Source organism: Accipiter gentilis, unplaced genomic scaffold (assembly GCF_929443795.1).
Source record: "Accipiter gentilis unplaced genomic scaffold, bAccGen1.1, whole genome shotgun sequence".
Classification (NCBI taxonomy): domain Eukaryota; kingdom Metazoa; phylum Chordata; class Aves; order Accipitriformes; family Accipitridae; genus Astur; species Astur gentilis.
Genome location: NW_026060823.1, coordinates 105,377 through 130,573, shown reverse-complemented (window position 1 = coordinate 130,573; position 25,197 = coordinate 105,377).

Here is a 25,197-nt window from a genome sequence, read left to right as displayed (position 1 = left end):
TTATTTTAATGTACCCTGACTCAGCGCTTGGCCGCGTGCAGAGAGATGTTGCTGTTCTGGAGTTTCCCTGGCTATTGCAGAGGTTGGATGCTGCCCCAGCACTATGCAGATTAGATTACAGCTGTTTTAAATAAAGTTCAAACTGCACCAGTTCAACTGAAGTGTTTTCCTTTGTTTATGGAGCAAGTCTTCTGTCAAAGTGATTGAAAGGCAAGTTCCTCATGCATAAAGACTCCTTTCCCTACAATACTCAGAAGGAAGCAGCCCAAGCTAGAGACAGTATTGCCAAGCGTGGTTCCTGTCCTTTAGGGTGAATCCCTCCAGCAGGCTTTTCTATGCTCTGGGAAACATCTGCGGTTATAACTTTGCAGCTGCTGTTGGCTCTAGCAGTCCTGTCTGAATCTGGTCCAGCGCAGGTCACCAAGAGTCAGTGCTAGAAGCGGCGCTTCTTAGCTGTTAGCAATTGCATCATCACATCGCTTCCTGGCATAGTGTCTTATCACTGATCATCTGGGGACAGAGGTTTTTATTCATTTGCCAGATGGAGCTGGTAGTAGGGCAAGTTCTTTCTGGAATACCTGAAGGAGAGAAAAGCTGTATGTGGCCTTCTTTCTCATTTTTGTTTTTACTGAAAAGCAAAGCAATCGGTGCTAGCTTTGCAAGATCCTCAGGGTTATCGACAAACCCCAGGTAAGTAAATGCCTAAACTAAAACAAACCCCAGTAACAAATGCATTGTTTTCTCCAGCTTCTGCCACAATACATCCCCCTAAGACCCTAAACCCAATACTGAATGTATTTAATTGTGATTGTGCTGAACACAAGATGGCCAGAGCCAGAAAATACCTTGGACTTGAAGGTGAGGGAGGCTCCTTGATGCCAGACTTGCTGCAAACTTTGCTGTTTTCTGTCTGCTTTCTTAGCTGGTTGCTGTGTGTGTGGCTTGGAGGTCCAGCTGGAGGGGGTGAGGGATGCATGATCAGTCTCCTTAAAGAGGAGCAGCTCTGCGTTGAGATTGTGTACGGTTAGTAACTTTGAGCAAGACGTTCCATTGCAGGAATTAACGTCTCCTGTGGTTTTACTTGTTAGGTCTAAGCAAAGAAGTGGTTCATGTGAAGTCGCCTCCGCTTCTGCTACTGCAGTGGGTTGGTGTAACTTCTTGCTACTGCTTCTGCAACTGCAGAAACTAGAGAGAGCAAGTAATAGAGGGGTTGGGGGGTCCAGCCGCAGCCCCCTGCTTCCTGGCCAGCTCTGCTGTTGCTCTGCCTTTCGTCGAGTGCTGCGGGGCCAGGTTGGACTAAGCAGAGTCCAGTGGGGTGTTTTCCGAGAAGGAGGCGAGGGGTGGGCTGTTGAGCACTGCCTGCTGCCTCCTAGCATGCTGGTCAGCATGGACTCCCTCCCCTTCCCTGTGCCTGAGGGTTTCTTCAGCCACCATCTACCCCTGGGGTGCCCAGCTCCGAGCGTGGCCCGAGTATGACTACCTGTGGTTGGTAGTCGGTTTGTTTTGTGTTTTCAGGTTTTCTTCCTTGGAATCATGTTGTCCACAAAGAAATGTCATTATCCATCCCATTTCTAATTCAGTATCTACCGATCTAGTGTGACCCAGAGCCTGTGTGAAGGAGGAGCCGCCCCAAAGGATCCTGCAGCGACCTGTTTGTCCACAATCCTTTCTCCGAGTCCACTTCTGGAACTGCAGGGGCAGTGCTTGTGTGCAGAGTCCCAGAACAGCAGCACTGCCAGGGAGCCCCAGCGCCTGCTGTGTCCAGAGCTGCTCTTTCCACTGCCACACTCTCCTCCTGAGCCCTTCTGGTGTTGTAAGGCCGGAGTGCTCCAGCAGCTTGGCCACAGTTCTCCCGTGTGGCCATCCTGTGACAGCAGGCAGGGAAAGGCACTGGGCACTGCTGGGACAGAGCTCGCCATGCTCCAGAGCAGCATTTGCGTCATGGAAGGAGACCCCCTCAGGGCAGTGCCTTAAGGCTTAGGTCTTCTTCCAAAGTTTCTCTCAAGAACATGCAGGCTCTGGCCATGTCCACCAAAAATTACCCTGTCCCATATTTTTAAGCTGCTTTTTAAGCTCCAGACTAGCTGAACGAGAAGACATCCACTGTACATTTAATTGAGAAAGATGTACGCAAGACGCACCAGCTGGGGACTGATGCTGCCAGCAGGTTCAGCACCCCAGGGGAAGAGGAGGGCAGCCACCCTCTCTGGCTGGAAGCCTGTCGGGGCTTCAGCGTTTCAGCTTTGGTGGCCCCAGGCTGCTGCGGAGCCGTAGTCCAGTCTCTGGGGCTGCAAGGACCCATGCCAGGGGCTGTGTGGACGGAGCTGGGTAGGGGCAGGGCTGCAGGAGGTGATTGCAGGGCTCTGACCCCAAGCAGAGTGGCTGCAGCACTCGCGTTTGACCCCCAAACCTTGCCTCATCAGTGCCTTTACGGTAGCTGGAGATCCTCATACTTACACATGAGGAGTTGCAGGCGTGATCTGTACCAGCAGTGGCTTAGGAACCCGGACCGGGGCTAAGCCCCAGCAAGAGCCTTTGCACAGAGCTGTTGCTCTGCAGCTCCCCGGCTTGCCTCCCAAAACTCCTCATCCAGCAAAACCTCCCACGCTTATGCGGAGCTTTGATTCTCGGGGCTCCGCTGTTCCTCTTGCTGATGCTAATGCCCTTGGTGGCATCAGTTCCCATAATCACGGATTGCTATGTAAAATATTTATTGCAGGACTGACCCTTTTGAGATTGTTATCCTGGATGAAATGTCACAAATGACCGTATGGAAGGCTCTCACTTTGAAGACAGAAACCCTTTGAATCCAGGGAGGAAAAAGGTAAAGGATTGTACGTGAACGTGACCGTGCTCCTCAGCAAGCGACGGCGCACACCTACGCTTTTCCCACGCTTTGGCCGGCAAGGCTGAGCAAACGGCCTGTCCCTGGGAACAGGCAGGGAGGTCTGTGGCATGCAAACCAGCTCCTCTCTGCTGGGGTGGTCCCCCGAACAGGGCAACATCAGCAGCAGCTGGCAGGTCTTCCACTGATGATGCTCTCCCTCTTTTTCTCTTCCCTTCGCCTTTCCCCACTCCCGCTTTTCACGTTTAGGAATCTTGACTTTGAAGGAGAGGAGTGAGAGCGTGACTCGGGGATGTGCCAACGCAGACAGAGGGAGAAAGCGCTTTGTTTCAGTTGGAGGATTCCCATTAAAGCCATGCAGATGTTTTCAGTTATCCTTGGTGTGCTTCAGGCATTCAGTATCTCTAGACCAGCAAGCTGAGGGGAACATCACAGTCAAGGGGAGTTTGGTGGTGTTCAGTCTGTGTGTGTACGTGTGTGGGGGGGTGTGGGTTTGTAGTGGTAGAGGGACTGCTACTGCTTTATCATTCAGTGCTCTTCTTTTAATACCTAATTCCTCCTCTTTGTTTTCCTTCTCTTTTTTCCAAATGTAAACTGGGAATGTCCAAAATAATTTTCTGTTATATTTGATGCATTCTCCACTTTCTTCTTCATCACGACCAGGTTTTTGGTGTGGTTTGGGGTCCTGGCTTTAATTCACTCTTATGTCTCTTACTGGTACGAGAGGGATGCCCTCTGTGGCAGGGCAGCATAGAGAGCGTCCGAGCAGTTGGCCTAAGGTGAAAGAAAAGCATTTGCTCCCTGCGCTCCAGTTTTACCTCTCTTGGTTGGTTTGGTTTTGGGTTTGTTTTTTTTTGCTTTGGCTCTGCCATCAGCCTGGGAGCTGCAAAATGCAGAACTGCCACCTTCTTGTCCCCTGGCTGTAAACTGCATCTAAGGGAGCACTTCAGGTATTTGATTTTGAATACACCATATGGTCACAGGAGCGGCCAGGTGAGACCTGGGGCTCTGTGTCCCTGGGCTGCTCCCTCTGTTGTTTCTCCACTTTCCTTCTGTATTGGATCTGGATGAGTTGGAGTTCCTTTACCTGACAGCAGCCCTCGTAGTGCTGTGCTCTGTACTGGTAGCTAGAAAGCTGTTGATAACACAGCAGTGTTTTGGCCATGGCAGACAGCCAGAGCACACCCACACACCCAGGCATCCTCCACGTGGAGGCCACTTCCCACCTTGGCTGGCCAACGCAACGCGCTGCCTACCTTCTTCAAGGACGTCAGCGGTTTGATGCTGACGAAGCCCATCTTGTTCTTCTGGACATGTTTCAGGAGGAAAGCATCCTTGGCCAGGTTCTCGTCAGAGAGGTGGAATTCCACCTGGGACACAACCCTCCTGGCCAGCTGCCGGTCAGGGACAGAGTAGCTGCAGTCCAAGAGATCAGCCCCGAGAACATCGCTCGCATCACAGAAGCTCCCGGCAAAGCAGCAGGGACACGGGTGTGACTTGGTGGCCTTTGGGATGTGCAGCACTGCCCAGTCCCAGCCACAGCAGTGCAGATGGCAGAGTCTTGAGGAGCGGGGTGGCTCAGCTGCGCTCTGAAATGAAACGGAGTTTTATACTTTTAGAAGCGCGCTTGCCTTCATGCCCCCAGCATTGGTCCCTGCCACAAGTTATGCGGCACATGGCCTTGCACAATCTTGCAGCCAGAGGTGCCTCACGAACAGAGCGCAATCTCTTTGATTACCAGGATACAGGCCAGGAGAGATCTTTGGCCTCCGGTTCACGGCAGTTGTCCTGACTCCCCCAGGCCACACACTGTTCACACAGCGGGAGCGAGAGGCCTGTGTCCTTGGTACCCTTGGGGTGTCCTTGCTAGCGCCGAATCCTCCAAGCACGAGGAGGGGATGTACTAACCCCATCCCTGGCATCCCGTAGAGTGCAAACAGCCCCAGCGCCCCGACACCGGATGTTGGGCAGAATCCAGTCCTTTTCTGGGAGCACGCGGCGGCGGGTACCGTCTCCTCCGGGGTGTCACGCACCCAGGGAAAGGGCCGCCCCCTCCCAGGGGGATCCAGAGCTGCTGCTTTTCCCAGCAGGAGACTGAAAGACCTGACAGCACTACTGGAGCGAGGGCTGGGGGAAAGCGTGCCACCGAGCGACACCGCGTGACCTTCCTTCATGCCCTCGAGGTCCTTTTTCCTATTTCTGCCTCGCTCCGGTCAACGCAGCGAACAGAAGCGCGGGCAACGGTCACAAACGCATTTGCCATCTGGCGCAAGGAGGCTGCGGCTGCAGCTTGGTCCCCGCTTGGCTCGGCTGAATCAACTTGTTGTTCTTCCCCCACCGGAAAAATACTGTTGAAAGCCAAGAGCATTTGCACCCGCAGACCCCGAGAGCCGCCTGTAGTCCCCGGGGGCACCCCAGCCTCCCTTAACCCTTTCCCTCCCCAGGAGGAGCTGGGGAGGCTCTTGGGGTGGGGTGGAACACAGGGAGCCCCCACATTCCTTCCGGGGAGACGCCAAAGAGTCCTTGGCAGCCAACAGCCAGAAGGGACCATGGCGCGGCCACCAACGCAGCTCCCACTGCCTGGGCCCTGTGGCCCCCCGGCGCCCCAGCTTTTCCAGCCATTCGTGCTCCCCAAAACTTTCTACCCTCGAGGTAGGGACCGACCCCAAGCCCTGCAGCCCAGGGATCCTCTTGGGGGGCAAGAGCAGAGGTGACCGCCGGCCATCGCTCCTGTCTCATTCTCTTAGGCTCAGCCAACCCGTGCCGCCTGCCCACGCGGGAGCAGCCCTTCCCTGCAGCCCGGGCACCCCGGGCCCCCCAGGCACCACCAGCAGATATGGCACCCCAGTCTGCTCTGGCACCTTCGCCATCCCCATCACACCCGTTCCCCCGGCACTTTTCGCATGGGGGTTCAGCAAGCCCCGGTGAGCATCCTTGCCCTCGCCCGGGCGGCGCGTGCCCAGTAAAGCCCATCTGCAGAGAATTCCCCAAATATTTGGGGCCACCTCTCCCCTTTCACCTCCTAGATGCCAGTCTCCTCCCCGATTTGCAACCCTGTCCCACCGGCACAGCGGCTCACCCCGTGGGGATCACCCCGGCCACAAGCTCCCCACGCCCCTGGCCCAGAGCTGGGGGATGTCGGCCATCGGGGCTGGCTCAGCGGGTGCTCCTGGACAGCCACCCCGGCCCAGCACGGTTCCCCCCTCACCCACACAGGTCTGCAGAGGGCTCCATGTGGCTGCCTCTTCGACCCCCGGGTCTTCTGCATCCAGTGGACAACCGCCGACCTGCCTCCACCGGCCACCGCCACGCTTGGCCAAGGCGCCGCTTCTCTGCCGGGTGCTGCCCTGTGGGGTCCCGCGGGCTGCGGGGCCCCCCAGGGCCAACCATGATACCTCACACCCTACAAAAATCAGAGGAGTGGGGTGACCCCAGACCCTCTGGAGCCGCCAGTGTCCATCCCTGGCTACCAGCACAGCGAGGGGCAGCTGGCACAGATCAACATCCCCAGCACGGCCACCCCTGTGGGGGCACCCCTGGGCGGTGATGTCCACACCAGCCCCTGCGCTGCCACCAACAACGAAGCCCTTGGGGACACTGCAGGCGACCTTGCAGTGTCCGAGGAGATGGTCCTGGAAGAGGCCCTAAGGCTCTTCGGTTGCTCCCTGGATGGAGTGGGGGTCAGCCAGGATGCTCCCAGCAGGAGCTCCGTGCCCGAGGACGCTGGTGACACCAGCACAGACACCCCAGACCGCGACTTCAGCTCGCTCTCGCCGCCTGAGGAGATGCTCACCCCCGACTACTGCATCCCCGAGCTCAGCGACGCCATGCCGAGCCTCAAAATAGTCAACGGCGGCGGGATGGAGCCCCAGGAGCCGTGGCAGGATGCGGGGATGGACCTGCCACCGTCCCCACCTGCCACGGCCGGCAAGCGGAGGAAGAGGCAGGCGCAGAGCTCCTTGCCAATGGCACCCAGCAAGCGCAGGGCTCTGGCAGCCAACGTGAGGGTGTGTGTGGGGGTGGGGATTAGACAGGGGTGAGAGGGATGGAGATGGGGGGAGTGGGGGGGGTGGGAGAGGAGGGGTGGGGTATATGGCAGGGGGGGTGGGCGGGGGTGGCTAGGGAGGGGTTAGACCAGCTTGGATGGGACCTTTTCTCTTGTCTTTTCAATTAAAAGCTGTTTCTCTAGAACCGCTCGGTGCCTATGTGGGAGGGGGAGGGAGCACAGGGGGCATCAAGAAACAGCCCCCAAGAGGTGCAAAAGCCCCACTGAGCCCCAAATCCGAGCCAGCAAGCCACGAGGGGAACCCAGCCACCCCCAGGGCCCAGTCACCACCAGCGGGGCAGGCGCTGGTGGGGGGGGGACGGGAACGGGAACAACTCCCCTCTCCCCTTCCCCAGGGGAAGCAGCCCTTTGGTGGGGAAGCCAGGACAGACAGGTCCCTGCAGGACTCACGGACACGGCCCCATGCAGAAAGCAGCACAGAGCCCCTGCGACAACGACAGACCTTGGGGGCCGGGGGGGACACGGGCACACACGTCAACAAGGGCTGCAAGGCCTTCGTCTTGAACACCACCAGCGTCCCCTCCAGCGGGGACAGGGCTCGGTGCACAGCCCTTCAAAGCCTCAAGACCATCACGGCCTTCCTCGGGTCCCACTGACCTCAGCCCCCAAGAGCCCAGCTTTGCCTCACTAACACAGCAAAATAACCCCAAATCACCCTAAGAATGGCGAGGGAGGAAGCTGCAGGCCAGGCAGGGACCCTCCTCCACTTCTCTGGCTGCACCTTGGGCAGCTGTAAGACCAGCAAGGAGGGAGAAAAAATCAGAAGGAAAAAAAAAAAAAATCACTGCACCGGCCAGAAAGTGCCTGAAAACTTCATCCCTCTTCATTGCCCATTTCCCATGCGAGCTCCACAACCTGGGAGCAACGCAGCCAATAGAACCTTCGAGAAGCAGACTCACAGCCTGCTGCAGCTGGCCCTGCTCGAGCAGCCGAGGTGGGCTGGATGATCTCTAGAGGTCTCTTTCAGCATCCATTCTGTGCTGCTGTGACTCTGTCTCTATCATGGTTTAAGCTATAAAAATGAGAGCTATAAAAATGGAACGCTGTGTTAAGAGCACAAGGCTCTGCTAGCAACGACCTTGCTGTGGCTCCTTGCTGTGCTGAGCCCAACCGCGTTTTTAAGAGTAGATTCTTAGTGTGAGCAAAAGTGTGATTATTTTATTTTGTAATTTATGTAAATAAAGTGGGTTTGGTTTGTTTTTTCTTTTAAATAAGACTCTTCCAGAGCTCAGGTCAGGCTGAACCTGAGGGAAAGGGGCAGACCCTCGCAGAGGGCAGAGCCACATCATGATAGGGGGGCCAGCAGGATCAGGGGGCCATGCGACACCCCCTGCTCACGTCCTGCCGGCTCCAGGAAGATGGTTGCACAAAGGACTCGGGGCGCAGCTCCAGGGACAGGGGTTTGGTGACCTGGCTCCAGCGCCTCTGGGGCCAGGGGCTAGGAGCTGTCGGGGGCTTCGGAGCTGTCGGGGGCTTCAGGGCTGTCAGGGGCTTCGGGACTGGGGGCTGCAGCCCTCCGCTTCAGAGGGACGATGCAGACGCTGTTCTTGGCCTCTTTGACTCTCCACCACCGGCCAAGCCTGCAGATGACAGAGATGGGGGCTACCCTCCGCCGGGTCCTTGGAGGAGCAGGGGGGGGCTGTGCCCCTGGGCAGCACCAGGGAGGGGGGACAGTACCGGTGCTGCTGTCCAAGGCCAGCCACCAGGAAGTCACCGGCTGCAGAGAACTTGAGGCTGTTAACAAAACCCACCTGGAGGGGACAGGGCAGGGTGAGGGGCTCTGGCAGCCTCCTCCTGCCGCCCAGGGAGGGGAGCCCCCGCCCAGAGATGCCCCAAGCCCAGCTCCAATCCCCCACCTCCCCATCCATACCAACGGGATGTCCCAGAGGGGCTCCAGCTTCCGAAATCCCTCACCGCACTTCCAGAGCTTCACGCTGGCGCTGTGGGAGCCTGGGGCAGAGAGAGAAGACTGCCGTGCACTCCCACCCAGGTAAGGGAGCAGGACGCCCCCCTCTCCACACCCCCACTCCAAAGCAGCTGCCACACACCTGTAGCCAGGAGGTCCCTGTTGCGCAGGGCGGCCACTGCTGAGATCCAGTATGGCTGCTGCAGGCCCTGGGCATCCTGCATGCCATGTGCCTGCCGGGCCAGTGCCAGCGGCTTCTTTTTCGTTAGCCCCCACAGGGCTAGGGACCTGCCAGGGAGGGAAGGGGCGAGGGGGCCGAGGGGGGCACCGCCTGCGCACCCCAGGCACCACCCCGGCCCTGTGCTCACCCGTCATCGGCGCCTGACACCATGTGCTCCTCACTGATGAGCTGGATACAATCGATGGAGCCCCTGTGAAGAGAAGGGGCAACTGCCATCAGTTATGAGCATGCTTTGGGATCCTATTTAGGAGACAAGGGCTCACCGGGGCATCAGCATCCCCACAGTGCCGGCAGGCTCCTAGTGATGCTTGGCACCTGCACACCGCTGCCCCAGCCTGACCCCCCTGCCTGCAGCCCCCTCTCCCGCCCCAGACCTACTGGTGCCCGTAAAACACAAGCTGCGACTCCTCCGGGATCTTCCAGAGCCGCACGGTACCGTCCCGGCCCCCTGCCGTCACACAGCACTCCCGGCTCAGGCTGTCCAGCCCCGTGATGACATCCTGGTGCCCGAACCTGGAGAAGGAGATGGCAAAGTGCTGTGGCAAGCAGGGCCCTCTGCTACCACAACTCCCCCGGGCCTGCTGGCTCTTGTGACTTCTGACATCCCCAGGCAGGAGTGGCTGCGCAGCTTGCGGTGCGGGCAGGAGGCAGAGCTGCCCTTCCTGCTGGGGACGTGGAGGGGAGGATGCTGCTGGAGTCAGAGCATTGGTGGCTTTGTAGCTCCCGAGCTCGGCCACGTCAGCCCAAAGCAGCACAGGATCCTTGGACGGTGGGAGGCAGAAAAAGGGATTCGCCCCGGCGTGGCCCCGCAGAGGGGAGGGAAGGCTTCAGTTTCAACTTTGGCTTCAGCTTTGGCGTGGCCTTCTCCTTCCCTCTGTTTCAACAGCCCAGCAGAGCAGCTGGTGCTTTGTGGCAAAGATGAAGCGCGTGGACAGGCGTTGTCCTAGACCACTGGAAAGAGTGGCTGTCCTGCCACTCTCCGGAGGCTGCCGGGTCCTCCTCCAGCTGAGGTGTCTCCTTTCCTGTTAGACCTCAGGAAGAGGAGATACCCCAGCCTGCAGAGCATCCTAGGGCTGGGGCTCCAGCGTTGTCTCTGCCTGAGCAGAGTCCTCGCTGGGGACTGAGTGTGACCTCATCCGTGCCCTCGTCATCTGTAAACTCAGCCGTGGTAGGTTAAACCTCGACTTCAGCCTTCCTCGTCCCAGGATGAGGAGTGTCTGAGTTGCCAGGGAGGAGACCAAGGGGCTGGTGTCTTTGCTTGGGCCTTGAAGGACTGTGGGGACAAAGCAGCAGAGGTGAGGTGACAGCCCCATATCCCTTCCAGGCAGGGCACATTGCACCTCACGATTCCCAGGGCCAGGAGGGAACCAGGGGGCAGATGGCTCAGCTGGAAGCTGCTGGTTAGGAATACGCCCCTCCCGAAACACCCCTCTTCCCACAGATGTGCTGGGAGCAGAGCCCCCCTTGCCCAGGCTGGGGGGGGAGCTCCATGCCAAGGTCCTTCCTCCTCCCCGCTGCCCTCACTCACTCTCTCTGATGTACTTGTGCTCGTTCTCGTGCTCATCCACATCCCGTCCAAGGAGTCCTGGGGGGACACAGCATGCCAGGGACCCACTGGCCATCAGGGACCCACCAGCCAGCCTGTCTGGCCACACAGTTCCCTGGGGAGGGCTGACCCCAGGGTGCAGCATCGGGGAGGGGATGGATGAGCCTCCTGCCAGCCCTACCTGTGCAGGCAGGAGTGGGAGAGAGTGAAGGGGTGCCCCACAGGTCCTGCACTGGGACACAGGGACCCTGGGAGAGAAAGGGACCCTGGGGCTAGGGGCTCACCGATGAACCTGACAGCCTCCAGCCGCAGGGACTCCTGCGGGCTCCGCAGGTAGGTCTGGCTCTTCCACAGGTAGTACGTGGCCCTGCTCCTCTTCCTGGCCAGCTGGAGAGAAGGGTGCAGAGTTGGCACAGAGATGGCCCCCCCGTTGGGCCATCCCTCCACCAAGGACCACCCTTCTTCTCCCCAGCAGGACATTCCCAGCTCTCCGCTCTCCGCATTGGGGTTCGGAGGGAGCAGAGGGCTCCCAGGCAATGCTAGGGTGCCATCCTGGTGGCGGGGTCCCCTTTGGGACCCCGGAGGTGAGGACAGCCTGGAGCAGAGCCTGTTCCAGGAGGGTGCATGCAGCTGTGGGGACACTGCCCTTGGTCCCCTCTGCTGGGCACGGGCAGGGCTTACCCAGGGCAGATCCCAGGGGTGTTCGGGCTATGCTTACCAAGCACTCGCAGATCCTCCATGCCTGCGCCGTCTTGGCCAGTCGCACCAGCTGCCTCCACTTCAGGAACTGGCCAGCGCTGCGGAGGGCTTCCTGGGAGGCCTGGTGAGCAGCACAGATGCTACCACCACCATGGGGGGCACAGGACCCTGTGTCCTCCCTCCTGGTGGGGCTCAGAGCCTGTCCTGGCCCATGCAGGGAAGACGCACCAGCTGGGGACTGATGCTGCCAGCAGGTTCAGCACCCCAGGGGAAGAGGAGGGCAGCCACCCTCTCTGGCTGGAAGCCTGTCGGGGCTTCAGCGTTTCAGCTTTGGTGGCCCCAGGCTGCTGCGGAGCCGTAGTCCAGTCTCTGGGGCTGCAGGGACCCATGCCAGGGGCTGTGTGGAGGGAGCTGGGTGGGAAAGGGACCCACCTGCCCATCCACCAGCCAGCAGGAGGAAAAAGGCAGCAGTGGGCAGGGAGGGGGGCTCTGCCTGTTCCTAGGGACTCAACAAGCTAGACCTCACAGTGCAGTGTCAGCATTGCCCTCCCCAAAGGACCAGTCAGGTTGGGAATCCCACCTTGGCCACACTCTCGTCCTGGTCATGCAGGTGAAAGAGCAGCGGCAGCAGGCTGTCCCACACCACCTTCTTCATCTTCTTCTTTTCAGCACCCACCACGAGCCCCATTGCAATTTGGAAGAGATGGATGGAGAGCTCCCGCACCGTGTCCAGCTCCTGGGGGAAGAGGGGAGGAGGACCTCAGCCACAAGCCCATGGCAAGCAAGGGGCTGACATGGAGACAGACATCCCCAAAATGGCTGCAGGCAGCCCTGCTGCAAAAGGCAGCGAGCTGCGGCATGCAGATGGTCTGCCCAGGGAGACTGGGGTCTCCGGGGCTGAGGGCCAGAGAGGGAGGCCCTGCAGAAGGCTGGAGGATGCTGCCAGAGCAGGGTGTGCATTGGTGGGGCTCAGCACACCTGCTGCCATCCTGCCACCACTGTCCCCCGCTGCGGCAGGGAGGCCGAGCCGGAGTGAGTCCTTGGTGGGGGGTTTGTGACACAGCACGGAGCCACCAAGGGCAGCAATGGGGTCTGGGGACTGCAGGGCAAAGCATCCCCCTGCAGAGCACAGGGGCTGCAGTGGGAGGCGTGAATGGAGGTGCCCAGGAAGGGGGACATGGGGCTCTCCCCCAGCCTTACATTGTTGAAAAGCAGCAGGAGCTTTCCAGCCAGTGCCAGGGCAGTGAGGCTGAGTCTCTTCCCCTCCAGCAGCCAGAGCATGTTGCCAAGCACGGGCAGGGCCGCGGCGCTGGCATCACTGTTATCATCCAGCAGCTGGTCCATAACGTACGGCAGCAGGATAAGGGCTTTCCTTTCCTGTGTGAGACATGCCACCTCCTTTTTGTAAAGGAGCCACCGATCACAGGGGTGAAAACCCTCTCCACGAACACCGGCCTCCCCACTGGGTTCTCTGCAGGCAGTGCAGGTTACGAGGGCAAGGTCCCGGCAGACAGGGCTCACCAGCATGCCCATGGGAAGAGCAGGGCACAGAGGGGGAGGACAGACAGCACTGGCTCCTTGCCAGCCCTTCGGCTGCCCCCTTCTCCACCAGACCCCCCTGGATAGGCTGGTGGGTGACTGGCGCTGCCTGGAAAGCTGCCCAAGCTGCCAGCAGCCCCTGCCATGGCTGCTGTGTTTCACCCTGGGGCTCAACACCTCACGGCCAGGCCCTGCAGACCCCACGCTCAGGCCGGTTGCTCTGCCGCCAGCATCCCTGCTGGGACGTGCTGGCAGTGGGAGCCCGTTCCCGTCAGCACTGCTGCTTCTCTCCTTGGCATGGCACAGCCATGGGGCAGAGGGCCGGGGAGGCAGTACAGAGTGCTGGAGGTACTAAGCTGGAAGACAGTGCAAGTACATAGAGACTGACTAAAGAAAACGCTGAAGTTTAAATTTGCGGTCTGAAGTTCAGCGGTCAAAATGAAGATCTCGTGCTAGATTGCCTGGGAGTTTGTTGTTTGGTAGAGCTGTGACAATGAGCTAAGAAGACAGACATTTGTCTTGCATGGGCTTTCTGGAAAGGAAATGTATAGTATTTTACAAACGAGCTTTTTATAACTCTAGCATCTGACTCTTACAGAAATGCTGCGCACCAGAAATCTAACGGTGCTAACAAGAGAGAGAAGCTACCTCATGTAGCTGAGCCATCAGTGTCTAAGGGACTCTCCATTCCTGTTACTGATTCAAGTATGTATTGACGTGGTGGGTGGAATGCAGTCTTTAATTTCACGGCTGAACTCTAGAAGCGTGGTGTCTCTTACAGAAGTGGAGGCTACAGTTGCAATAAGAACATTGGGACCTCCAGTTGGTAGCACCATTCCAGGACGTAACACAGTTTCTCAACCAGGAGGACGTTTTGTCCAAGGACAGCATGAATTAAGTGGGACTGGAATTACAGATCCTAAGAACAGTGCACCTAAACGACCTTATTCAGTGACCACTGAAGGACCTCATTCACCTCCATCAGAAGAACGCCCCAAAACACTAGCAGATGGAGAAAAGGTAAGGAAGGGGGGCTAGGCCAGGGAGGGTTTGAAGTAGAATTAATTCTTGATGTACAATGCATGACATAACTGAGAAGAAATGCATATATACATCCCCAATGGATTCAGGAATCTAAATTTAAGCATAATGCTAGTTTTACTAGGATGTAGGTGTGAGAAATTGTCTTGAACGGACTGTATAGCTATTAAACAATTTTTTTTCCCTGAGATCTGGCACTAGTGACTGGTTTTGGTCTGGTGGCAGGCTCTCTAAATACTACTGTACTTGTATATTACTGCACTGACCCATTGCTCAATGAACTGGAAGCAGTTCTTCATTCAGAAAAAACCCAAATCTCAAAAGGAAGAGGACATGAATGTTATAAATGTAGACGTATGAGCTAATCTTGTTCTGGCAGATGATTTTCGAATGCCTCTTGATAGTTTTGCTGCTTTAGAAATCAGCAGCCTACTCAACAGGTTGTCCACTGCTGAAACGACCGTGTGGAGTTGCTTGTTAAATCTGGGTTTTGTGGGAGCTTTTGATTAATGCTTGATTTGTTTTCTTGCTATACATAACTCTCCTTAAACAGCTGTTTGCGTGGCTTGACCTCTGATTTGAGGCAAAGAACAACTAGAAAAAACTCCATTTTGACACTTGTAAAGAATCAGCTTGCAGAACTGTTACCTACTATTGAATACTTCAGGTACAGATTTCAAGGTTTGGGTAGTACGACTTCTTGCGAGGCTTGAGATTCCTGTGCGGTAAGGGGAGTGTTGTCTAAATGTTGTTTTAAGAATGGCCACTAACACAGTTAATGTGTTGACTGGAAGCTGTACTCAAATATGAAGGTAACTTCAGTATAGCAATTATTTTGAGTCTGTGTATTCTGTTCTTCTAGTTAACTGGCCAGGATTCAGCATTCAAAGGCGGCGGCAGTCCAGAAGATGTCAGCAGCAGATCTACAGACAATGTAATTAGGAAGGGGTTTTACTCGGTGGGCTAACTGAAAAGCTGAATGGACTCTGCTAGTGCCTAGACTACTTCACATCAATACTCTACGCGTTTATTGATGTAAACAAAAATATGCTTTTTAGTTTAACTTCTTTCAGCCTTCATTTCCCAAATATGTTCTTGTAAGAGTTATCCCTATTAGTCTTTTTAAAAGTCTTGACTGTCACTAGCTGAAACAGCTTTGGAAAAAGCCACAAAAACCAAGCTGCCCTGTGACTTGGATTCAGAATGTAGGTAAACAGGTTAACTAGTTACTGCAACCACATTGTGGTGTCAAGTGTGTCTGAACGTGCTTGTATTCATTTGTGCTTTCCTAGTGCATGTGCATATATTGTTCTTCTCCTAAACTATTTTCCCGGTTGGCACATACACTCCTGGGCATCTATCACAATGGTGCTCAGCTTCCTCAGCTAGCTAGTCCCCTGCCTAACACGGCCACGCGCTACACAAGTATTGCCTCCCATGGAGGCCCATAAATAATTGTGCTATTGAAGACAACGCAGCAGAGGATGCTACCAAGGTATGGAGATGATAGACGTGTCCCATGCCGTTGTATCTGATTTTTGTCTTGAGACTGCTCCAGCATGAGACTTGAGGGCTTTTTTTGTTGTCGCTGGGTAGGAAAGCTAAACTCGGAACACACAGCTTGAAGATGTACTTAAACATTGCAATAGCCAAGGCTGTTGTGGCACTGCTACCCACCTGCAAGGGAGAGTCTTGAAAGGAATTGGCATGCAGAGAGTGTTTTCAGATAAACCCTGAAAGCTGTTCTACGTGGTTACATGAAAACTTGTAGTAGTCTGAAGTTCCGGTTCTGTAAACTGGTAACACTGCTTACCCAGTTAAGTGCATGAGGGTTTTTTGAGGGGTGGGGAGAAATTCTGATCCCATGAAACAAATGTTGTGCTCTCTCTCTATTGTAACTTCTTTATAACTTGGTGTTTTTGTAAATGAAGTTGTATGTTTTTCCAGAGAATTTTCGTATGTACTGTAAAATACTGTCTTCCAAAAAGATTTTTTTTTAATTATTATTAATTTTTTTTAATGCACGTGGGATCTGCTTAAAAACCCCAAACAAGTAAACCAAATGTAAGGCGGGCAGGGCAGTGCCAGAAAAAGTATGTTCTACAAAATGATGATGTCATGGTAGAGTAAATTTGAGGAGACTAGGAACACTGCTTTCCTGCTTCTAGTATTTCCAGGTTTTGAATTAACACCCTCTGAATAGTGCAGCTTGCAAACTGCGCTGACAGCTGAAGTCCCATTTTGCTGTGCGGACAACAGATACCCCTGACTTCTTTTAAAATTAGTTGCTTGGCTTAAACCGCAATTCTGAGCTCTGATCATTTTAAGCATCCACCTCAAGCCCTAGTGACAAGACCGCAGGGGCATGTAGCTACCTTGCACGGTCTTCATTCTCCAGCATTCCCCCTACTGCTGGTATTCCAAACTTGTGGAGAAAGCATGACCATGACCGTATACTTACCTTTTTTCCTTATTACCTCTGGTTTCCAGCTTGCTTCAAGTGCAATTCATCTCTTAGAAAATGTGCCTTAGTGGTTTTGAGAGGTCTTACTCCTCCTTCTCCCCTCGAAAAAAACCCAAAACTTAAGGGTGCAAGGCTTATGTTTACTCACAGGTTAAAATTAAGAAAGAGAACCTATGTTACTTCAGTGGCTTTTAGCAGAGCTACACCCTGAGTTTATAAAATGGTTACCTTGGTTTTGTGACCTGGGTTAAAACCATGGTCTTTCAATACTGTCAAGTCTGTGTACTAGTTACAGTAGGTATACAACTTCAGCACTTGTGTAAATAAAACTCCATCGTTAATTTGAAGGAATTAAAGCTGAAGTAGGTGATAAGATAAACGGCAAAGCAACTATGAAAAGTGTTTTGTAATGGTCTACAAGCCTGTAATATTACCATGCTTTTAAACAAATTCTTCCACTTGACCTGTTAAAGGCTGTTGTGCCCTTAACCTCTAGTCAGCACATGCATTTCTGCAGCTGGTCTCAAACTAACCTAGCTAGTTGATATCAAAGTATATGCCTGTACATGGATTTATTTTTTTTAACTCTTGCTTTGCAGAATTATCTTCTAATTGTGCTTTGTTGTTGTTGTTGTTGTTGTTTTTCCCCCCCCTCACTCTTAGGGTGTTAAGAAGAAGTTTAGGAAGAAGTCAGGTTACTAGTTTCCTGGACTTGATCCAGCATGGGTCAGATTACACGCTTTATTTTAATGTACCCTGACTCAGCGCTTGGCCGCGTGCAGAGAGATGTTGCTGTTCTGGAGTTTCCCTGGCTATTGCAGAGGTTGGATGCTGCCCCAGCACTATGCAGATTAGATTACAGCTGTTTTAAATAAAGTTCAAACTGCACCAGTTCAACTGAAGTGTTTTCCTTTGTTTATGGAGCAAGTCTTCTGTCAAAGTGATTGAAAGGCAAGTTCCTCATGCATAAAGACTCCTTTCCCTACAATACTCAGAAGGAAGCAGCCCAAGCTAGAGACAGTATTGCCAAGCGTGGTTCCTGTCCTTTAGGGTGAATCCCTCCAGCAGGCTTTTCTATGCTCTGGGAAACATCTGCGGTTATAACTTTGCAGCTGCTGTTGGCTCTAGCAGTCCTGTCTGAATCTGGTCCAGCGCAGGTCACCAAGAGTCAGTGCTAGAAGCGGCGCTTCTTAGCTGTTAGCAATTGCATCATCACATCGCTTCCTGGCATAGTGTCTTATCACTGATCATCTGGGGACAGAGGTTTTTATTCATTTGCCAGATGGAGCTGGTAGTAGGGCAAGTTCTTTCTGGAATACCTGAAGGAGAGAAAAGCTGTATGTGGCCTTCTTTCTCATTTTTGTTTTTACTGAAAAGCAAAGCAATCGGTGCTAGCTTTGCAAGATCCTCAGGGTTATCGACAAACCCCAGGTAAGTAAATGCCTAAACTAAAACAAACCCCAGTAACAAATGCATTGTTTTCTCCAGCTTCTGCCACAATACATCCCCCTAAGACCCTAAACCCAATACTGAATGTATTTAATTGTGATTGTGCTGAACACAAGATGGCCAGAGCCAGAAAATACCTTGGACTTGAAGGTGAGGGAGGCTCCTTGATGCCAGACTTGCTGCAAACTTTGCTGTTTTCTGTCTGCTTTCTTAGCTGGTTGCTGTGTGTGTGGCTTGGAGGTCCAGCTGGAGGGGGTGAGGGATGCATGATCAGTCTCCTTAAAGAGGAGCAGCTCTGCGTTGAGATTGTGTACGGTTAGTAACTTTGAGCAAGACGTTCCATTGCAGGAATTAACGTCTCCTGTGGTTTTACTTGTTAGGTCTAAGCAAAGAAGTGGTTCATGTGAAGTCGCCTCCGCTTCTGCTACTGCAGTGGGTTGGTGTAACTTCTTGCTACTGCTTCTGCAACTGCAGAAACTAGAGAGAGCAAGTAATAGAGGGGTTGGGGGGTCCAGCCGCAGCCCCCTGCTTCCTGGCCAGCTCTGCTGTTGCTCTGCCTTTCGTCGAGTGCTGCGGGGCCAGGTTGGACTAAGCAGAGTCCAGTGGGGTGTTTTCCGAGAAGGAGGCGAGGGGTGGGCTGTTGAGCACTGCCTGCTGCCTCCTAGCATGCTGGTCAGCATGGACTCCCTCCCCTTCCCTGTGCCTGAGGGTTTCTTCAGCCACCATCTACCCCTGGGGTGCCCAGCTCCGAGCGTGGCCCGAGTATGACTACCTGTGGTTGGTAGTCGGTTTGTTTTGTGTTTTCAGGTTTTCTTCCTTGGAATCATGTTGTCCACAAAGAAATGTCATTATCCATCCCATTTCTAATTCAGTATCTACCGATCTAGTGTGACCCAGAGCCTGTGTGAAGGAGGAGCCGCCCCAAAGGATCCTGCAGCGACCTGTTTGTCCACAATCCTTTCTCCGAGTCCACTTCTGGAACTGCAGGGGCAGTGCTTGTGTGCAGAGTCCCAGAACAGCAGCACTGCCAGGGAGCCCCAGCGCCTGCTGTGTCCAGAGCTGCTCTTTCCACTGCCACACTCTCCTCCTGAGCCCTTCTGGTGTTGTAAGGCCGGAGTGCTCCAGCAGCTTGGCCACAGTTCTCCCGTGTGGCCATCCTGTGACAGCAGGCAGGGAAAGGCACTGGGCACTGCTGGGACAGAGCTCGCCATGCTCCAGAGCAGCATTTGCGTCATGGAAGGAGACCCCCTCAGGGCAGTGCCTTAAGGCTTAGGTCTTCTTCCAAAGTTTCTCTCAAGAACATGCAGGCTCTGGCCATGTCCACCAAAAATTACCCTGTCCCATATTTTTAAGCTGCTTTTTAAGCTCCAGACTAGCTGAACGAGAAGACATCCACTGTACATTTAATTGAGAAAGATGTACGCAAGACGCACCAGCTGGGGACTGATGCTGCCAGCAGGTTCAGCACCCCAGGGGAAGAGGAGGGCAGCCACCCTCTCTGGCTGGAAGCCTGTCGGGGCTTCAGCGTTTCAGCTTTGGTGGCCCCAGGCTGCTGCGGAGCCGTAGTCCAGTCTCTGGGGCTGCAAGGACCCATGCCAGGGGCTGTGTGGACGGAGCTGGGTAGGGGCAGGGCTGCAGGAGGTGATTGCAGGGCTCTGACCCCAAGCAGAGTGGCTGCAGCACTCGCGTTTGACCCCCAAACCTTGCCTCATCAGTGCCTTTACGGTAGCTGGAGATCCTCATACTTACACATGAGGAGTTGCAGGCGTGATCTGTACCAGCAGTGGCTTAGGAACCCGGACCGGGGCTAAGCCCCAGCAAGAGCCTTTGCACAGAGCTGTTGCTCTGCAGCTCCCCGGCTTGCCTCCCAAAACTCCTCATCCAGCAAAACCTCCCACGCTTATGCGGAGCTTTGATTCTCGGGGCTCCGCTGTTCCTCTTGCTGATGCTAATGCCCTTGGTGGCATCAGTTCCCATAATCACGGATTGCTATGTAAAATATTTATTGCAGGACTGACCCTTTTGAGATTGTTATCCTGGATGAAATGTCACAAATGACCGTATGGAAGGCTCTCACTTTGAAGACAGAAACCCTTTGAATCCAGGGAGGAAAAAGGTAAAGGATTGTACGTGAACGTGACCGTGCTCCTCAGCAAGCGACGGCGCACACCTACGCTTTTCCCACGCTTTGGCCGGCAAGGCTGAGCAAACGGCCTGTCCCTGGGAACAGGCAGGGAGGTCTGTGGCATGCAAACCAGCTCCTCTCTGCTGGGGTGGTCCCCCGAACAGGGCAACATCAGCAGCAGCTGGCAGGTCTTCCACTGATGATGCTCTCCCTCTTTTTCTCTTCCCTTCGCCTTTCCCCACTCCCGCTTTTCACGTTTAGGAATCTTGACTTTGAAGGAGAGGAGTGAGAGCGTGACTCGGGGATGTGCCAACGCAGACAGAGGGAGAAAGCGCTTTGTTTCAGTTGGAGGATTCCCATTAAAGCCATGCAGATGTTTTCAGTTATCCTTGGTGTGCTTCAGGCATTCAGTATCTCTAGACCAGCAAGCTGAGGGGAACATCACAGTCAAGGGGAGTTTGGTGGTGTTCAGTCTGTGTGTGTACGTGTGTGGGGGGGTGTGGGTTTGTAGTGGTAGAGGGACTGCTACTGCTTTATCATTCAGTGCTCTTCTTTTAATACCTAATTCCTCCTCTTTGTTTTCCTTCTCTTTTTTCCAAATGTAAACTGGGAATGTCCAAAATAATTTTCTGTTATATTTGATGCATTCTCCACTTTCTTCTTCATCACGACCAGGTTTTTGGTGTGGTTTGGGGTCCTGGCTTTAATTCACTCTTATGTCTCTTACTGGTACGAGAGGGATGCCCTCTGTGGCAGGGCAGCATAGAGAGCGTCCGAGCAGTTGGCCTAAGGTGAAAGAAAAGCATTTGCTCCCTGCGCTCCAGTTTTACCTCTCTTGGTTGGTTTGGTTTTGGGTTTGTTTTTTTTTGCTTTGGCTCTGCCATCAGCCTGGGAGCTGCAAAATGCAGAACTGCCACCTTCTTGTCCCCTGGCTGTAAACTGCATCTAAGGGAGCACTTCAGGTATTTGATTTTGAATACACCATATGGTCACAGGAGCGGCCAGGTGAGACCTGGGGCTCTGTGTCCCTGGGCTGCTCCCTCTGTTGTTTCTCCACTTTCCTTCTGTATTGGATCTGGATGAGTTGGAGTTCCTTTACCTGACAGCAGCCCTCGTAGTGCTGTGCTCTGTACTGGTAGCTAGAAAGCTGTTGATAACACAGCAGTGTTTTGGCCATGGCAGACAGCCAGAGCACACCCACACACCCAGGCATCCTCCACGTGGAGGCCACTTCCCACCTTGGCTGGCCAACGCAACGCGCTGCCTACCTTCTTCAAGGACGTCAGCGGTTTGATGCTGACGAAGCCCATCTTGTTCTTCTGGACATGTTTCAGGAGGAAAGCATCCTTGGCCAGGTTCTCGTCAGAGAGGTGGAATTCCACCTGGGACACAACCCTCCTGGCCAGCTGCCGGTCAGGGACAGAGTAGCTGCAGTCCAAGAGATCAGCCCCGAGAACATCGCTCGCATCACAGAAGCTCCCGGCAAAGCAGCAGGGACACGGGTGTGACTTGGTGGCCTTTGGGATGTGCAGCACTGCCCAGTCCCAGCCACAGCAGTGCAGATGGCAGAGTCTTGAGGAGCGGGGTGGCTCAGCTGCGCTCTGAAATGAAACGGAGTTTTATACTTTTAGAAGCGCGCTTGCCTTCATGCCCCCAGCATTGGTCCCTGCCACAAGTTATGCGGCACATGGCCTTGCACAATCTTGCAGCCAGAGGTGCCTCACGAACAGAGCGCAATCTCTTTGATTACCAGGATACAGGCCAGGAGAGATCTTTGGCCTCCGGTTCACGGCAGTTGTCCTGACTCCCCCAGGCCACACACTGTTCACACAGCGGGAGCGAGAGGCCTGTGTCCTTGGTACCCTTGGGGTGTCCTTGCTAGCGCCGAATCCTCCAAGCACGAGGAGGGGATGTACTAACCCCATCCCTGGCATCCCGTAGAGTGCAAACAGCCCCAGCGCCCCGACACCGGATGTTGGGCAGAATCCAGTCCTTTTCTGGGAGCACGCGGCGGCGGGTACCGTCTCCTCCGGGGTGTCACGCACCCAGGGAAAGGGCCGCCCCCTCCCAGGGGGATCCAGAGCTGCTGCTTTTCCCAGCAGGAGACTGAAAGACCTGACAGCACTACTGGAGCGAGGGCTGGGGGAAAGCGTGCCACCGAGCGACACCGCGTGACCTTCCTTCATGCCCTCGAGGTCCTTTTTCCTATTTCTGCCTCGCTCCAGTCAACGCAGCAAACAGAAGCGCGGGCAACGGTCACAAACGCATTTGCCATCTGGCGCAAGGAGGCTGCGGCTGCAGCTTGGTCCCCGCTTGGCTCGGCTGAATCAACTTGTTGTTCTTCCCCCACCGGAAAAATACTGTTGAAAGCCAAGAGCATTTGCACCCGCAGACCCCGAGAGCCGCCTGTAGTCCCCGGGGGCACCCCAGCCTCCCTTAACCCTTTCCCTCCCCAGGAGGAGCTGGGGAGGCTCTTGGGGTGGGGTGGAACACAGGGAGCCCCCACATTCCTTCCGGGGAGACGCCAAAGAGTCCTTGGCAGCCAACAGCCAGAAGGGACCATGGCGCGGCCACCAACGCAGCTCCCACTGCCTGGGCCCTGTGGCCCCCCGGCGCCCCAGCTTTTCCAGCCATTCGTGCTCCCCAAAACTTTCTACCCTCGAGGTAGGGACCGACCCCAAGCCCTGCAGCCCAGGGATCCTCTTGGGGGGCAAGAGCAGAGGTGACCGCCGGCCATCGCTCCTGTCTCATTCTCTTAGGCTCAGCCAACCCGTGCCGCCTGCCCACGCGGGAGCAGCCCTTCCCTGCAGCCCGGGCACCCCGGGCCCCCCAGGCACCACCAGCAGATATGGCACCCCAGTCTGCTCTGGCACCTTCGCCATCCCCATCACACCCGTTCCCCCGGCACTTTTCGCATGGGGGTTCAGCAAGCCCCGGTGAGCATCCTTGCCCTCGCCCGGGCGGCGCGTGCCCAGTAAAGCCCATCTGCAGAGAATTCCCCAAATATTTGGGGCCACCTCTCCCCTTTCACCTCCTAGATGCCAGTCTCCTCCCCGATTTGCAACCCTGTCCCACCGGCACAGCGGCTCACCCCGTGGGGATCACCCCGGCCACAAGCTCCCCACGCCCCTGGCCCAGAGCTGGGGGATGTCGGCCATCGGGGCTGGCTCAGCGGGTGCTCCTGGACAGCCACCCCGGCCCAGCACGGTTCCCCCCTCACCCACACAGGTCTGCAGAGGGCTCCATGTGGCTGCCTCTTCGACCCCCGGGTCTTCTGCATCCAGTGGACAACCGCCGACCTGCCTCCACCGGCCACCGCCACGCTTGGCCAAGGCGCCGCTTCTCTGCCGGGTGCTGCCCTGTGGGGTCCCGCGGGCTGCGGGGCCCCCCAGGGCCAACCATGATACCTCACACCCTACAAAAATCAGAGGAGTGGGGTGACCCCAGACCCTCTGGAGCCGCCAGTGTCCATCCCTGGCTACCAGCACAGCGAGGGGCAGCTGGCACAGATCAACATCCCCAGCACGGCCACCCCTGTGGGGGCACCCCTGGGCGGTGATGTCCACACCAGCCCCTGCGCTGCCACCAACAACGAAGCCCTTGGGGACGCTGCAGGCGACCTTGCAGTGTCCGAGGAGATGGTCCTGGAAGAGGCCCTAAGGCTCTTCGGTTGCTCCCTGGATGGAGTGGGGGTCAGCCAGGATGCTCCCAGCAGGAGCTCCGTGCCCGAGGACGCTGGTGACACCAGCACAGACACCCCAGACCGCGACTTCAGCTCGCTCTCGCCGCCTGAGGAGATGCTCACCCCCGACTACTGCATCCCCGAGCTCAGCGACGCCATGCCGAGCCTCAAAATAGTCAACGGCGGCGGGATGGAGCCCCAGGAGCCGTGGCAGGATGCGGGGATGGACCTGCCACCGTCCCCACCTGCCACGGCCGGCAAGCGGAGGAAGAGGCAGGCGCAGAGCTCCTTGCCAATGGCACCCAGCAAGCGCAGGGCTCTGGCAGCCAACGTGAGGGTGTGTGTGGGGGTGGGGATTAGACAGGGGTGAGAGGGATGGAGATGGGGGGAGTGGGGGGGGTGGGAGAGGAGGGGTGGGGTATATGGCAGGGGGGGTGGGCGGGGGTGGCTAGGGAGGGGTTAGACCAGCTTGGATGGGACCTTTTCTCTTGTCTTTTCAATTAAAAGCTGTTTCTCTAGAACCGCTCGGTGCCTATGTGGGAGGGGGAGGGAGCACAGGGGGCATCAAGAAACAGCCCCCAAGAGGTGCAAAAGCCCCACTGAGCCCCAAATCCGAGCCAGCAAGCCACGAGGGGAACCCAGCCACCCCCAGGGCCCAGTCACCACCAGCGGGGCAGGCGCTGGTGGGGGGGGGACGGGAACGGGAACAACTCCCCTCTCCCCTTCCCCAGGGGAAGCAGTCCTTTGGTGGGGAAGCCAGGACAGACAGGTCCCTGCAGGACTCACGGACACGGCCCCATGCAGAAAGCAGCACAGAGCCCCTGCGACAACGACAGACCTTGGGGGCCGGGGGGGACACGGGCACACACGTCAACAAGGGCTGCAAGGCCTTCGTCTTGAACACCACCAGCGTCCCCTCCAGCGGGGACAGGGCTCGGTGCACAGCCCTTCAAAGCCTCAAGACCATCACGGCCTTCCTCGGGTCCCACTGACCTCAGCCCCCAAGAGCCCAGCTTTGCCTCACTAACACAGCAAAATAACCCCAAATCACCCTAAGAATGGCGAGGGAGGAAGCTGCAGGCCAGGCAGGGACCCTCCTCCACTTCTCTGGCTGCACCTTGGGCAGCTGTAAGACCAGCAAGGAGGGAGAAAAAATCAGAAGGAAAAAAAAAAAAAATCACTGCACCGGCCAGAAAGTGCCTGAAAACTTCATCCCTCTTCATTGCCCATTTCCCATGCGAGCTCCACAACCTGGGAGCAACGCAGCCAATAGAACCTTCGAGAAGCAGACTCACAGCCTGCTGCAGCTGGCCCTGCTCGAGCAGCCGAGGTGGGCTGGATGATCTCTAGAGGTCTCTTTCAGCATCCATTCTGTGCTGCTGTGACTCTGTCTCTATCATGGTTTAAGCTATAAAAATGAGAGCTATAAAAATGGAACGCTGTGTTAAGAGCACAAGGCTCTGCTAGCAACGACCTTGCTGTGGCTCCTTGCTGTGCTGAGCCCAACCGCGTTTTTAAGAGTAGATTCTTAGTGTGAGCAAAAGTGTGATTATTTTATTTTGTAATTTATGTAAATAAAGTGGGTTTGGTTTGT